Source organism: Panthera onca, chromosome X, assembly GCF_046562875.1.
Source record: "Panthera onca isolate mPanOnc1 chromosome X, mPanOnc1 haplotype 2, whole genome shotgun sequence".
In the NCBI taxonomy this organism is placed as follows: Eukaryota; Metazoa; Chordata; class Mammalia; order Carnivora; family Felidae; genus Panthera; species Panthera onca.
Window position 1 is genome coordinate 109,645,018 of NC_138357.1, and position 15,895 is coordinate 109,660,912.

General features: G+C 38.8%; 1 pseudogene; it reads left to right on the forward strand.

Annotated features, from left to right (window-relative positions):
* Window positions 1-396: 396 nt before the first annotated feature.
* Window positions 397-491, forward strand: LOC145714760 (U6 spliceosomal RNA; annotated as a pseudogene).
* Window positions 492-15,895: the final 15,404 nt, after the last annotated feature.

Sequence of the window (15,895 nt, forward strand, 5' to 3'; positions counted from 1 at the left end):
ATCCAATTTTATGTTTCCATGGATCAGATGACACTCACTTTCTGATGGTCATTACAAGAGGCACACCTCACTCTCCTTTCACCTTCCAGATTTCCTGCCCGTGCTTTCCATTGAGTGAACCTACCCAGAAGCTGGAGGGCAAGGAAACCTATTGACACGGTCCCTTCCTACGGCACAGAGCAGGTAGAGAGGGTGGAGTGAATCTGGAAGGGAAAATGTAAGGTACCTAGCACAGCCCATAAATGGCATTGATGTGACTGGTGTGATTTTCTAAAACATTAAGCCATTCTTGGTAAAGCTCCAAACAAAACAACAGACACTCCTTTCAATTTACACAGTAGTTCCATTCCTGGAAAATTCCAGGGTATAAAACCATGCAAAAAATACTTCGAGTTATGCTCACTTCAGCAGCAATATACTAAACTTGAGAAGACAGGCATGGCCCCTGCACTAGAATGACATGCAGGTTTGTAAAAGCCTTCCATATTTTTAAAAACACATTTCAGAAAGAGAAAAAAGTATGTTGAGTTTACATGTAAAATGAGATCAGGTTTAGGTTCAGATAATGACAAATAAGTTTTTCATATACACGAATGTCTAGGGGGACATTTGAAAATTATGTAAGATGTAGGAAAATTCATCCTTGTAAGAAAGTCACATGCACTGAATGACATATGACATTCTTGGCTTCTGTCCAACTAACCAACAGAAGATCCCAGCCAGGGGATTCGTGTCCGTCACTGCAACAACCAAAGGAGCCCCACGTGTTTTCAAAGTAGACCCTTGTGTGGTACGGCCCCTAGTGAGACCCACTCTCCTAAGGTGAAACATTCACCCTGGCAGAATTTGAGTTTGATTCTTCATCAACTTAGCATCTGGAGGCAACACTCAATGGAAGAAATTACTTCTCAAATTATGGATTCTTGCTCAATCCAACATACACAAGTCTCTGATCCAAACTTGTGGGTCAGTTACCAAACACTTACTGCCATTTCTGGTGATGTATAATTGTGAATTTGAATTTTCCGATTTAGTATAAATACAAAGTAAGAAGATAACGGAATGTGAAGCTCAAACTTCACATGGAGCCAGATAAAAGTTTATAAATAACCACATTTCGTGTCATTTGATATCAAACTATAACATTTTTCTACTTTTTTTTTAGTTTATTTTGAGAGAGAGAGAGACAGACAGACAGAGACAGAGAGAACACAAGCGGGGGCGGGGGAGGGCAGAGAGAGAGAGAATCCCAAGCAGGCTCTGTGCCATCAGCACAGAGCCATTTGCGTGACTTGATCTCGTGAATTGTGAGATCATGACCTGAGCTGAAACCAAGGGTCAGACTGACTGAGCCACCCAGGCGCCCCACATTTTTCTACTTTTAACTAATATATTTTAAGTAATACATCCACATTATATAAAAATACAAAAATATATAGGGGCGCCTGATCTCATGGTTCATGACACGAGCCCAGTGTCGGGTTCTTTGCTGATGGTATGGAGCCTGCTTGGGATTTTCTCTCTCTCTCTCTCTGTCTCTCTCTCTCTCTCTGTGCCCCCCCCCCACAGGAATTCATGTGAATGCTCTCTTTCTCTCTCTCTCTCAGAATAAATAAACTTAAAAAAATACAAAATATATAAACAAAAATTAAAAATAAAAACATCACATTCTGTGGTAGACAGAATAATTGCCCCCCTCAAAGATGTCCATGACCTAATCCCCGGAAACTGTGAATGTTATGGTAAAAGAGACTTTGCAGATGTGACTAAATTAAGGATCTTGAGATGGGCAGATTGTCCTGGATTATCCAAGTGGGCCCAATGTAACCACGAGTGTCCTTATAAAAGGGAAGCAGGAGGGTCAGAGGACAGAGAAGGTGACGTGATAATAAGAGCATATATTGGAGTGATGCAGCCAGAACCAAGGAATGCAAGCAGCCTCAAGAAACAGAAAGATGTAAGCAATGGATTCATTCCTAGAGCTTCCAAAAGAAACCAGCCCTGCAGACACCTTGGTTTTAGTCTCATAAACCTCTTTATACATCTGACCTCCAAAACTGTAAAAGAAGAAATTTGTGTTCGTTTAGGCACTAGCTTTGTGGTAATTTGTTACAACAACAATGGGAAACTCATAAACGTTCACCACCCCCACCCCCACCTTGTTAGCACCTTGGTACCTGGACTGCTTCCAGATCTTTTCCTGTACCATTATATGTGTGTGTGTACTTCTCACAAAATCGGATCACAGTCGGGTCACATGCTATTTTATAACTCACTTTGTAAATTTTTTTTAATGTTTTACTTATTTTTGAGAGAGAGAGAGAGAGAGAGAGAGAGAGAGAGAGAGACAGAGCACAAGTCGGGAAGGGGTAGAGAGACAGGGAGACACAGAATCTGAAAAGCCTGCAGGCTCTGAGCTGTCAGCACAGAGCCCGACGCGGGGCTCAAACCCACAAAACGTGAGATCATGACCTGAGTGGAAGTTGGACGCTTAACCCACTGAGCCACCCAGGCGCCCCATAGTACTTCATGGTTTAAAACTAATTTTTTTGTGTCAAAGTTTCTCTAATAAATTTTGGAATGGCGGTCAATTAACAGAAGTTTAGGCAAAATTACCAGACGAATTATTTGTTTCTTACTAACAATGTTTATTTACCCAAACCAGGCACATCTATGCTTTTAGAATGTGTTTTGAAAACAATGCAGTTTTGGGGGGTGGGAGGGAGGGGGAGGGTGGGTGATGGGTATTGAGGAGGGCACCTTTTGGGATGAACACTGGGTGTTGTATGGAAACCAACTTGACAATAAATTTCATATATTGAAAAAAAAAGAAAACAATGCAGTTTGATTCTTCATATTTTTTAAATGTTTATTTATTTATGAGAAAGAGAAGGCGGTGAGCCTGTGCACGCACGTATGAGCAGTGGAGGGACAGAGAGAGAGAGACACAGAGAATTCGAAGCAGTTCTGAGCTGTCAGCACAGAGCCCAAGGTGGGGCTCAAACTCACAAACCGCGAGATCATGACCTGAGCCAAAGTCGGATGCTTAACCGACTGAGCCACCCAGGTGCCCCTGATTATTCATATTTTCAAGAAACGTGTGAAATAGAATTCAAAGTCCAAGCTCTGGACAACCACTTATGATGAACAAATATGTCCCTAATCTAAGCCAATCACTCTCGTCTTTAATATCTAGTAACATATATTTAATTCTTAAAATTATACAAGTAAATCTGTATTTCTTTTATTTCTGGTAAAAAGTTAAATGCTGTTAAATGTCCACTGGAAGTAATGTTATGAATATTGATAAAAGAAAAAGTACTCAAGTTCATTTTGGTTTTGGGGGATTTTTTTTTTGGATTTGTTTTGTTTTGTTGTTTGTTTTTGAGAGAGAGAGAATGCAAGTGGGGGAGAGGGGCAAAGAGAGGGAGAATTCCAAGCAGGCTCCACGCTGAGTGTGGCTCGATCCCACAAACCTGGTGGGATCACGACCTGAGCCAAAATCAAGAGTCAGATGCTCAACCAACTGAGCCATCCAGGCACCCCACTCAGATTTATTTTGAATACTTGTCTATTACTTTCAGGTTTAGCATAAGATGTTGTAGAACAAATAATTCAGCCTGACAAAAGCCATTTCCCAAAAGTACTACTTCCGGTCATAATTTCTCTATTGAATGAGACTTGACAGTAAATATTGTGAACTTTCTCACAACCACCCTGCACATGAATCAGTAAGTATAACTATAATGTATCTTCTAGAAGGTAGCAGGGCTGGCCTTACAGAAGCTTGAGGAATAATGGGTAGGTTCTTTGACCAAAAATATCATACCCACTAAAAAAGAAATTAAGTTATTTAAGTCAAAGACTTTTCTGGTACAGCTTCACATGTTCTTTAAAACTCTGTTCTGGGGTGCCTGGGTGGCTCAGTCGGTTAAGCGTCCGACTTCAGCTCAGGTCACGATCTCGCGGTCCGTGAGTTCGAGCCCCGCGTCGGGCTCTGGGCTGATGGCTCAGAGCCTGGAGCCTGCTTCGGATTCTGTGTCTCCCTCTCTCTCTGCCCCTCCCCCGTTCATGCTCTGACTCTCTCTGTCTCAAAAATAAATAAACGTTAAAAAAATTAAAAAAAAAATAAAACTCTGTTCTATGTCATGAAACTTTTTTCTGTATTAGTAATGCACTGAAGAGGCTGAAGGAATCTTGAAAAATGGGACTGGGTTTTATTTATTTTTCTGTCCTTGGGTCTAGTACAAAACCTGGCGCATTTTTTTAAACTTTTTTCTTTTTTTTTAAAGTTTATTCATTTTTGAGAGAGAGAGAAAGAGTGCACACGTGAGCAGGGGAGGGGCAGAGAGAGGGAGAGAGAGAATCCCAAGCAGTCTCTGGGCCACTAGCACAGAGCCTGATGCGGAGCTCAAACCCACAGACCGTGAGATCATGATCTAAGCTGAGATCAACAGTCAGACACTTAAGTGACTGAGCCACACAGGCACACTATAACACTTGGTCGAGACCCAACACAGAGGCAGCAGTTTGAAAAGCACATGGGTTACACGTGAAGGTGATTTGTTGACTAACTTTAGGGCATGTGCTGGAGGGGCAAAGATCTTTAGGAACTTTCTCTGGAAACGGAAGTTTTGGCAGGCACCATTTATCTTATCCTCCTTCAGCCTACCTAGCCAGATGCTTGTGGGGGTCAGTTCTGACAGTCTCTACCTACCTTGCTAGCACCTATTACCCCACTCTGGCATTCACCTATAGACCTGCTATGCCTGCCAAAGCAACTCCTACCCCACCACACCTGGTGGGCAGCTTCAGTTGAGACTGGCTTCCCCCCAAAGCAACTACTTCCCCACTACACCTGGCAGGCAGCCCCAGTGGTATTGCATCCCTCCAAAGTGACCCCTGCCCCAGGAAGTGAGAGGGGGGGGAGCCAGCCCTGTCTGCCAGTGCAACCATAGCAGGTGTGGCCTGGTTCTGGAAACCAGGGGAGACTGCACTACTCGGCACCACAGGGTACCTTCTAAATAAGGCCACTACTTCCAAGAATAGGAGATGTAGCTGATCTACTTAATACACAGAAATAAACACAGAGAGTCAGACAAACTGAGGAGACAGAGAATACGTTCCAAACAAAAGAACAAGACAAAATCTCAGAAAAAGAACAAAACAAAATGGAGATAAGCAATCTACCTGATAAAGAGTTCCAAGTAATGGTCATAAAGATACTCGCTGGACTTGACAGAAGACTGATAACTTCAACAAAGAGACAGAAAATATAAAACAGAACCAACCAAAGCTGAAGGATACAATAACTGAAATGAAAAATACACTACGAGGAATCAACAGCTTATTAGAGTATGCAGAGGAACAAATCAGTGATCTGGAAGACAAGGTAATGGAGAGCATCCAAGCTGAATAGCAAAAAGAAAAAGTAACTTCTAAACATCATGAGAAATGAAGGGATCTCTACAACACCATCAGTTGTACTAACATTCACATTATACGGGCCCCATTAGAAGAAGACAGAGAAAGGGGCATAAAACTTATATGAAGAAACAATAGCTGAAAACTTCCCTAACCTGGGAAACAAATCAGACATCCAGGTCCACAAAGCACAGAAAACCCCAAACAAGATGAACCCAAGGAGGTCCACACTAAGACACATAATAATTAAAATATCAAAAATCAAAGATAAAGAATTTCAAAAGCAGCAAGGGAAAAGCAAATAGTTATGTATAAGAAAAACCCTATAGGGTTATCAGATGATTTTTCAGGAAAAAATTTTCAGGCCAAGAGGGAGGGGCATGATATATTCAAAGTCCTAAAAGGAAAAAAAAACATACAACCAGCATGGTTATCATTCAGAATTGAAGGAAAGATAGAGTTTCCTAGATAAACAAAAGTTAAAGGAGTTTATCACCACTAAACTGGCCTTATAAGAAATGTTTGGAAAACAGTATGGAGGTTCCTCAAAAAACTAAAAATAGAACTATCCTACGACCAAGCAATGGCACTACTAGGCATTTATCCACGGGATACAGGTGTGCTGATTCGAAGGGACACATGCACCCCCATGTTTTAGCAGCACTATCCACAATAGCCAAAGTATGGAAAGAGCCCAAGGGTCCATCAATGGATGAATGGATAAAGAAGATGTGGTATATATGTATACAATGGAGTATTACTTGGCAATCAAAAAGAATGAAATCTTGCCATTTGCAACTACGTGGATGGAACTGGAGGGTATTATGCTAAGTGAAATTAGTCAGAGCAAGACAAAAATCATATGACCTCACTCATGGGAGGACTTTAAGAGACAAAACAGATGAACATAAGGGAAGGGAAACAAAAATAATATAAAAACAGAGAGGGGGACAAAACAGAAGAGACTCATAAATATGGAGAACAAACTGAGGGTTACTGGAGAGGTTATGGGAGGGGGGATGGGCTAAATGGGTAAGGGGCATTAAGGAATCTACTCCTGAAATCATTGTTTCACTATATGCTAACTAATTTGGATGTAAATTTTAAAAAATTAAAAAGAAAATTAAAAAAAAGAAAAAGAAACGTTAAAGCAGAAGAGTCCATAACTAGAAGTGACAGACTGATAAAAGGACAAATTTAACTGGTAAAAGCAAATATATAGTAAAGGTAGTAGATCAATCAGTTATAAAGCTAATATAAAGGTTAAAATACAAAAGAACTACGATCAATTCTATCTACAAAAATTAGTTAAGAGATACACAAAATATAAAGATATAAAATATGACATCATATACTTAAAGCATGGAGGGGAGAGTAAAAGTGTAGTGCTTTTAGAATGTGTTCAAACTTAAACAGCCATTCACTGAATAAAGACTGCTATATACATAGGATGTTATATATGAGCCTCATAGTAACCACAAATCAAAAACCTGTAATAGGTACACAAAACATAAAGAGAAAGGAATCCAAGTATAACACTAAAGAAAGTCACATAATCATAAGGGAAGTGAACAAGAGAAGAAGAAAAAAAATAGAGAAGAACTACAAAACAACCAGAAACAATTAACAAAGGGCAGTAAGTATAAACCTACCAATAATGACTTTTAAATGTCAATGGACTAAACGCTGCAATCAAAAGACAGAGGATGATTGAATGGATAAAAACAACAGCAACAACAACAAAAAAGACCCATCTATATACTGCCTAAAAGAACCTCACTTCAGACCTAAAGAGACACACAGACTGAAAATGAAGGGATGGAAAAAAATATTCCAAGCAAGTTGAAGCAAAAAAAAAAAAAAAAAAAAAAAAAAAGGCTGGGGTAGTGATACTTAAATCAGGCAAGACAGACATTAAAACAGACTGTAACAAGAGACAAAGAAGAGCATTACATAATGATAAAGGGATCAATCCAACAAGAGGATATAACAATTATAAATATCTATGTACCAACATAGGACCACCTATATACATAAAGCAAATATCAACAGACACAAAGGGAGAAACTGAGAGTAATATAATAATAGTGGGGACTTTAACACCCCACTTACACCAATGGATACATCATCAGGGAGAAAATCAATAATGAAACTGTGGCTTTGCATGACACATTAGACCAGATGGACTTAACAGATATATACAGAATATTCCATCCAAAAACAACAGAATCCATGTTCTTTTCGAGTGTACATGGAACATTTTCCAGGATAGATCACATGTTAGGCCATAAAACAAGTTTAAATAAATTTAAGAAAATTGAAATCATATCAAGCATCTTTTTCAACTACAATGCTATGAAACTAGAAATCAATTACAAGAAGAAAACTGGAAAAAACACAAACACATGGAGGCTAAACAACATGGTGTTAAACAACCAATGGGTCAATGAAGAAATAAAAAAATATCTGGAGACAAGTGAAAATAAAAACACAATGGTTCAAAATCTTTGGGACATAGCAAAAGCCATTCTAAGAGAGAAGTTTATAGCCATAAAGGCCTACCTCAAGAAATAAGAAAAATCTCAAATAAACAATCTAACTTTACACTTAAGGGATCTAGAAAAAGAACAAACAAAACCCAAAGTTAGTAGAAGGAAGAAAATAATAAAGATCAGAGTGAAAATAAATGAAATAGGGGCACTGGGTGGCTCAGTTGGTTAGGCGTCTGACTTTGGCTCAGGTCATGATTTCATAGTTCATGGGTTCGAGCCCCATGACAGGCTCTGTGCTGACAGCTCAGAACGTGGTGCCTGCTTCAGATGCTTTGTCTCCCTTTCTCTCTGCCCCTCCCCTGCTCACACCCTGTCTCTCAAAAATAAATAAAAGTTAAAAAAAAGAAATAAAATGAAATAGAAAATAAATGTTTAAAAAACAATAGAAAAGATCCATGAAATTAACACCTGGTTCTTTGAAAAGATAAACAAAATAGATAAACCATCAGCCAAACTCCTCAAGAAAAAAGATATAGGGCTAAATAAATAAAATCAGAAAAGAAAGAGAAGTTACAACTGATTCCACAGAAATACAAAGGATTATAGCAGACTACTATGAAAAAGTATATGCTAACAAATTGAACAACCTAGAAGAAAGGGATGAATCTCTAGAAACATACAATATTCCAAGACTAAATCAGGAAGACATAGAAAATCTGAACAGACTGATTACTAGTAACAAAATTGAACCAATAATCAGAAAACTCCCAACAAATAAAAGTTCAGGACCAGATGGATTCACAGGTTAATTCTACCAAATATTTAAAGAAGAGTTAATACCTATCCTTCTCAAAATTTCTAAAAACAGAAGGAGGAGGAATGCTTCCAAATTCATTCTATGAGGCCACCATTACCCTGATAGCCAAACCAGACAAAGACAATACAAAAAAAGAAAAAGAAAAAGAAAAATATAGATGAATATGTCTAATAAACATAGATGCAAATATCCTCAACAAATTATTAGCAAACCAAATTCAACAATACATTAAAGGAATCATTCACTATGATCAAGTGGAGTTTATTCCAGGATGCAAGGATGGCTCAATATCCACAAATCAATCAACCTGATACACCACATTAACAAAATGAAGTATAAAAATCATATTATCATCACAATAGATGAATAAAAAGCATTTGACAAAATGGAACATCCATTCATGATAAAAACTCTCAACAAAGTAGGTTTAGAAGGAACATGCCTAAACAAAATAAAGGCCATATATGACAAACTCACAGCTAACATCATACTCAATGATGAAAAGCAAAAAGCTTTACTTCTAAAATCAGGAAGAAGACAAGGCTGCCCACAGTCCTCACTTTGATTTAACAGAGTACTAGAAATCCTAGCCACAGAAATCAGACAAGAAAAAGAAAAGAAAGGCATCCAAAATGGTAAAGAAGTAAAACTATCACTATTTGAAAATGACATGATACTATCTATAGAAAACCCTAAAGACTCCACTAAAAAAAAAAAATACAAGAACTAATTAAATGAATTCAGTGGAGGTGCAGGATACAAAATTAACATACAGAAATCTGTTGCAGGGGTGCCTGGGTGGTTCAGTTGATTGAGCATCTGACTCTTAATTTTGGCTCAGGTCATGATCCCAGGGTTGTGGGATCGAGCCGTCTGCTGGGCTCCATGCTGAGTGTGGAGCCTGCTTAAGATTCTCTGTCTCTCCCTCTACCCCCCTCCCCCACTCTCTATCTCAAAAAAAAGAAAGAAAGAAATTTGTTGCATTTCTATACACTGATAACAAACTAGAAGAAGAGAAATTAAGAAAACAATTCCATTTACAATTGCATCAAAAAGAATAAAATACCTAGGAATGAAGTTAACCAAAGAGGTGAAAGATTTGTACAGTGAAAGCTGTAAGATACTAATGAAAGAAATTGAAGATGACAAAAATGGAAGGATAAACCATGCTGATGGATTAGAAGAATTAATATTGTTAAAATGTCCATATTACCCAAAGCAATCTACAAACTGAAGGCAATCCCTACCAAAATACCATAGCATTTTTCATAGAACTAGAACAAATAATCCTAAAATTTGTATGGAACCACAAAAGACTGTGGATAGCCAAAGAAATCTTGGGAAAGAAGAACAGAGCTGGAAGTATCACAATCTCAGGATCAAACTATACTACAAAGCTATAGTAATCAAAATGGTATGGGTACTGGCACAAAAACAGACACATAGATCAATAGAACAGGAGAGCCCAGAAATAAACCCATACTTACAAGGTTAATTAATTTGCGACAAAGGAGGCAAACATAAAGTGGGGAAAAGACAATCTTTAATAAATGATGTAGAAAACTGTACAGCTATGTGCAAAAGAATAAAACTGGGCCACTCTTTTACACCATACACAAAAATAAACTCAAAATGGATTAAAGACCTAAATGTGAGCTCTGAAACCACAAAAACTCTTAAAAGGCAGTAAACTCTTGCGTATCAGCCTTAGCAATTCTTTTCTGAATCTGTCTCTGCAAGCAAGGGGAATAAAAACAAAAATAAGGAGTGCCTGGGTGGCTCATTCAGTTTAGTGTTCGACTTCAGCTCAGTTCATGATCTCACAGTTTGGGGGTTCAAGCCCCACATTGGGCCTCTGTGCTGTCAGCCCAGAGCCTGGAGCCTGCTCTTAATTCTGTGTCTTCCCTCTCTTTCTGCCCCTTCCCCTCTCGCACTCTCTCTTTCAAAAATAAACATTAAAAAAAAAAAAGGAAAAATAAACCACTGTGACTACATCAAACCAAAAAACTTTTTTTTTAATGTTTATTTATTTTTGAGACAATGCGAGAGACAGAGCGCAAACGGCAGAGGAGCAGACAGAGGGAGACACAGAATCCGAAGCAGGCTCCAGGCTCCTAGCCGTCAGCACAGAGCCCGACACAAGGCTCGAACTCACGAACCGCGAGATCATGACCTGAGCTGAAGTCGGGCATTCAACCGACTGAGCCACCCAGGTGCCCCCAAACTAAAAAACTTTTTCAAAAGGATTTTAAAACACTTTTTAAAGTAATATCTACACTCAACATGGGGCTCAAACTAACCACACCAGGATCAAGACTTGCATGCTTGGGGCACCTGGGTGGCTCAGTTGGTTGAGCACCCAACTGTTGATTTTAGTTCAGGTCATGATCTTGTAGTTGTGAAATTGAGCCCTGTGTTGGACTCCACACTGAGCATGGAGCCTGCTTAAGATCTCCTCTCTCCCTTTGCTCCTGTACCCTACTCACACATACTCTCCCTCTCTCTTAAAAAACAAACAAACAAAAAAAGAGTTGCATGCTGTACCGACTGAGCCAGCCAGGCACTCCAAACTAAAAAACTTTGGCACAGTGAATGAAACCATGAACAAAATGAAAAGGCAACCAACTGAATGGGAGAAGATATTTATAAATGATGTATCTGATAAGGGGTTAATATCCAAAATATATAAAGAACTTTAATACCAAATACACAAAAAATGGGCAGAGCACATGGATAGATACTTTCCCAAAGAAGACATACAGAGAGCCAACAAACACATGAAAAGATGCTCAACATCACCAATCATCAGGGAAATGCAAATCAAAACCAAAATGAGATATCACCTCACACCACTCAGAATGGCTAGAATCAAAAAGAAAAGAAATAATAAGTGTTGTGAAAACATGGAGAAAAGGAACCTCCGTCCACTCTTGGTGGGAATGTAAATTGGTGCAACCACTGTGACAGACAGTGTGGAGTTTCCTTAAAAAATTAAAAACAGAAATACCAGGGGCACCTGGGTGGCTCAGTCGGTTAAGCGTCCGGCTTTGGCTCAGGTCATGATCTCACGATCCGTTAGTTCGAGCTCTGCGTCAGGCTCTGTGCTGACAGCTCAGGGCCTGGGTCCTGCTTTGGATTCTGTGTCTCCCTCTTTCTCTGCCCCTTCCCCACTCGCACTCTGTCTCTCCCTCTCTCTCAAAAATAAATAAAAACATAAAAAAAAAAAGAAATAGAAATACCATACAATTCAGTAATTCCACTTCTGGGTGTTTACCCAAAGAAAACACTAACAAAGAAAATGTACCCTTGTGTTTATTGCAGCATTATTTATAATAGCCAAGATATGGAAGCAACTTTAGTGTCCATCAATAGATGAATAAAGAAGATGTAGTATATATATGCGATGGAATATTACCTAGCCATAAAAGGGAATGAAAACTTGCCATTCACCACAACATGGATGACCTAGAAGGTATTATGCTAAGTGAAGTCAGTCAGACAAAGACAAATAGTATGACTTCACCTATACCTGAAATCTAAAAACCAAAACGAATGAACAAAAAAAAACAAAAACAGCTTCATAAATATAAACTGTTGATTGCCAAAGGGGAGGGGGTGGGAGGATGAAATAGTGAAGGGGATTAAGAGGCACAAACTTCCAATTATCAAATAAATAAGTCATGGAGATGAAAAGTATATCATGGGAAATACGGTCAATAATAGTGTAATAACTTAGTATGGCAACAGATGGCAACTATACTTATTGTGGTGAGCATTGTATAATGTATGTAATTGTCAAATCAGGATGTTGTACACTTGAAACATTTATATAATACTGTATGTCAACTGTACTTCTATTAAAAATAAAAAATAATAGTGATAATAATTTTTTAGGTTTATTTATTTATTTTGAGAGAGAGAGAACCAGTGGGGAAGGGGCAGAGAGAGAGGGGGACAGAGGATTTGTAGCAGGCTCTGCACTGACAGCAGCGAGCCTGATGTGAGATCATGACCGTGAGACGCTTAACCAACTGAGCCACCCAGGCACGCCAGTAATTATTTTTAAAACTTCAATGCAATAGATATTAATGGGCTATAAACCCAGAATGAGGATTATGTGGACTGGAGGTACAACTATTTAAATTTTGGACTCCATCTCACTTTATCTATAAAAAGGGGAGCACCCTACACGCCAGATCTCACAATCCAGCCAGCCTTTGGCCAAACAGCAACCTCAGTCAAAATAGACTCTGAAGTAACAGGGACAATACTGCCCTCTAGGGAACATTTTGGAAGCTTGTGGGTACTTTTTTGGACACAACTTGAGTGAAACCTGCAAAACATCAATGATAAAGGGATTCTTAAAAGCCACAAGAGAAAAAAGGCATTATCACTAAGAAATGAAAATTAGACTGTCACCATACTTTACACCACTTAACAACTGATACCAGAACACAGTGGAATAATATTTTCAATTTTTTTTAACGTTTATTTATTTTTGGGACAGAGAGAGATAGAGCATGAACAGGGGAGGGTCAGAGAGAGAGAGGGAGACACAGAATCTGAAACAGGCTCCAGGCTCTGAGCTGTCAGCACGGAGCCCGACGCGGGGCTCGAACTCACTGACCGCGAGATCATGACCTGAGCCGAAGTTGGACGCTTCACCGACGGTGCCACCCAGGCGCCCCTGGAATAATATTTCCAAAGGGAAATTATTAGCAACATAGGATTTTATACTTAGGTTAAATTATCATTCTACAGTAAAAACAAAATAGAGACATTTACAGAAAGAGAAGTAGTTTACCACTCACAGACTCTCACTAAAAGAAATACAGTGTTTAAAAATTTTTAATTCCAGTATAATTAACATACACTGTTATATTAGTTTCAGGTGTACAAATAGTGATTCAACAATTCTGTGCATTACTCAGAGTTCATCTTAAGTGTACTCTTAATCCCCTTCACCTATTTCACCCATCCCCCCCCACTTCCCTCTGGTAACCATCAGTTTGTTCTCTATAGTTAAGAGTCTGCTTTTTGGTTTCTTTTTTTCTTGGTTTGTCTTGTTTCTTAAATTCTATATATGAGTGAAATCATATAGTATTTGTCTTTCTCTGACCTATTTTGCAAGCATTATACTCTATAGAAAAGAAATGTAATTATCAAGAAAGATAGCACCCCTATTTCCCAGCCTCGGTGAAAGAGTTGAAGCCTAACTTTGATAAGCACCAATTAGCAAGTACAGCTGGCCTAATCACATAGACCAACCTCCCCCACTAATGTCCAGCGCTTTTCACTAGCTCACCTCAATGCCTACACTTTAGAGGTGAGTTCAATCTCTCTCCCTCATTGCAATAGTTTTGAATAGTCTTTCTTGCCTTTTTAACTCATCCGGTGCAATTTTTCTTTTACAAAAATCTTGAAAAATGTTGCTGTTAGAATGAGTATATTTGAAGAAGGCAAATGTTCTACAAATGATGCAGCTGTAGTTTATGCTAATATTGGAGAATCTCCCTCCCTCCATTTAGGGCAATGTAGAACAATGGCACCGTGCAATAATTAGCAACTCCTATAGTCTCAAGTTGGGAATTCCCTAAAGGCTTGACCAGGGATCTGGCTAGAATTTATACTTCTGACCTCAAAAAATGAACTAAAAAAGGGGGAAAATGTATATAACTGGGGCAAGTGGAGAGCAAATTCTGCAAAGGACTTTGGGTCTGCAAATGGAAACTGTTTCAAAAGTTGGTTTCTTCCAGAAACTCAAACTTCTTTCTTGCTATTGGCATCAATACTAACAACCTGTATGCTATTGGCATCAATACTAACAACCTGTATTCTAATCACATCTTTCACGTATGTGGTAAAAAGCTAGTCTCCAATCCTATCTTGGCTTCCCACATAACTCAGGGTCCAATCTTAATCTTCCTCTCTCTTACACTAGAAACCCTCAAAAACATTTCTCCTAGGGATGCCTGGGTGGCTAAATCAGTTAACCATCCGACTCTTGATTTTGGCTCAAGTCATGATCTCACAGTTTGTGGGTTTGAGCCCGGTATCAGGCTATGTGCTGACAGCACAGAGCCTGCTTGGGATTCTCTCTCTCTCTCTCTCTCTCTCTCTCTCTCTGCCCTTCTCTCACTCACATGTGTGCACTCTCTCTCTCTCTCTCAAAAATACATAAACTTAAAAAAAAAACATTTCTCCTATCAAATAGGAATGGACACAAGCAAAGATAGTGTTGTCTTGTTCACAGTACCTAGCAAATGAAACAGATTTAATGAACATTAGCTGAACAAATGAATGAATTCCAAAGTTGAATATTTTCAAAAAATGTTAAAAAATCAAAGAAATACTGTGGATGTACTTGTTTCTGGTGCCAGCTAAGATCAAGTAAGACCACTACAGTCTCTTCTCTCCAACTTATAACAACTAAAGTCTCTGGAAAAAAAAAACACAACAAGCAGTTATCTCAGAATCTGAAAAGTGTGTAAAAGCAGGTGGATTGGGAAGGGAAGTAAAAATGTGATGTGACTTGTCCAGGGGTGAGTTACCCATACATTTGTATCTACTTTCTCTCCTAATATTGATTAGGGAAATCTCCAGCAGAGTTGCTATAGGAAACACAAGGAGAAAAACTCCAAGGAACCCCATATTTCTGGTCAGAGGAATGAAAAAATAGGCCCCTGAAAGCTGGAAAGTGTCACAAAGAAGAGAGAGCTGGAGAAAAGGATCCTTTAATTCTGTGTATGAACCAGTATACATCCCCGGCTCACCTCTGAGCTCAGTATGCATGGGATAGACCCAAAGCAATATAGCAAAGACTCTGAGAACTGAACTATGATATAAAACACCACTCAAACTAACCCCTAAGTAGACCAGATTTAGGATAAGCCCAAAGTATCAGAGCAAAGGCTTTGAAAACTGAACTGACATTTCAGTAGGTTCCAACTACACAGTGAGCTAGAATTTGTAGTTAGAACCTAACCAGGTTGATTGCCTGCTTTAAAAAGAAATCACATCCACTGGAGGACTTTATAACACGACCCAGATTCTTGCAACATAAGATTCAAAATATCCAGTATACAATCCAAAATTACTTGACATACAAAGAATCAAGAAAAAGTAACTAATTCCCAAGGGAAAAGACATTCAACAGATGGCC